This window comes from Pterocles gutturalis, unplaced genomic scaffold, assembly GCF_000699245.1.
Source record: "Pterocles gutturalis isolate BGI_N339 unplaced genomic scaffold, ASM69924v1 scaffold14451, whole genome shotgun sequence".
Taxonomy (NCBI): domain Eukaryota; kingdom Metazoa; phylum Chordata; class Aves; order Pterocliformes; family Pteroclidae; genus Pterocles; species Pterocles gutturalis.
Genome location: NW_010100566.1, coordinates 1,178 through 1,517, shown reverse-complemented (window position 1 = coordinate 1,517; position 340 = coordinate 1,178).

Here is a 340-nt window from a genome sequence, read left to right as displayed (position 1 = left end):
TTTTTTTTTTTTTTTTTTTAAATAAAAGGCAGAAAACCTCTGAGGGCCCAGGCATTGTGCTGTGTAAAATTCCCTGCCCTGATTGTTCCCTTGTGCACTTTAATGAGGCATTAATTGCCAGAGAAATTAGCCAGGCGTGTCACCGGTGGTGGGCTGTGCAGAGCCGGGGGCTGCAGAATAGCTCCCCCCTGGCACCTGCCCCGCACCCCTCCTGTCCCCCTTCTTCTGGAGGGTGGACATGTCCCCTCCGGCCATCCCGGTGACAAAGGGACTCGGTGACCAAGGGACTCGCTTTGCCCAATGCTGGAGCCAGGACCCGGCTGGGGAGCCAGTCCCGGGG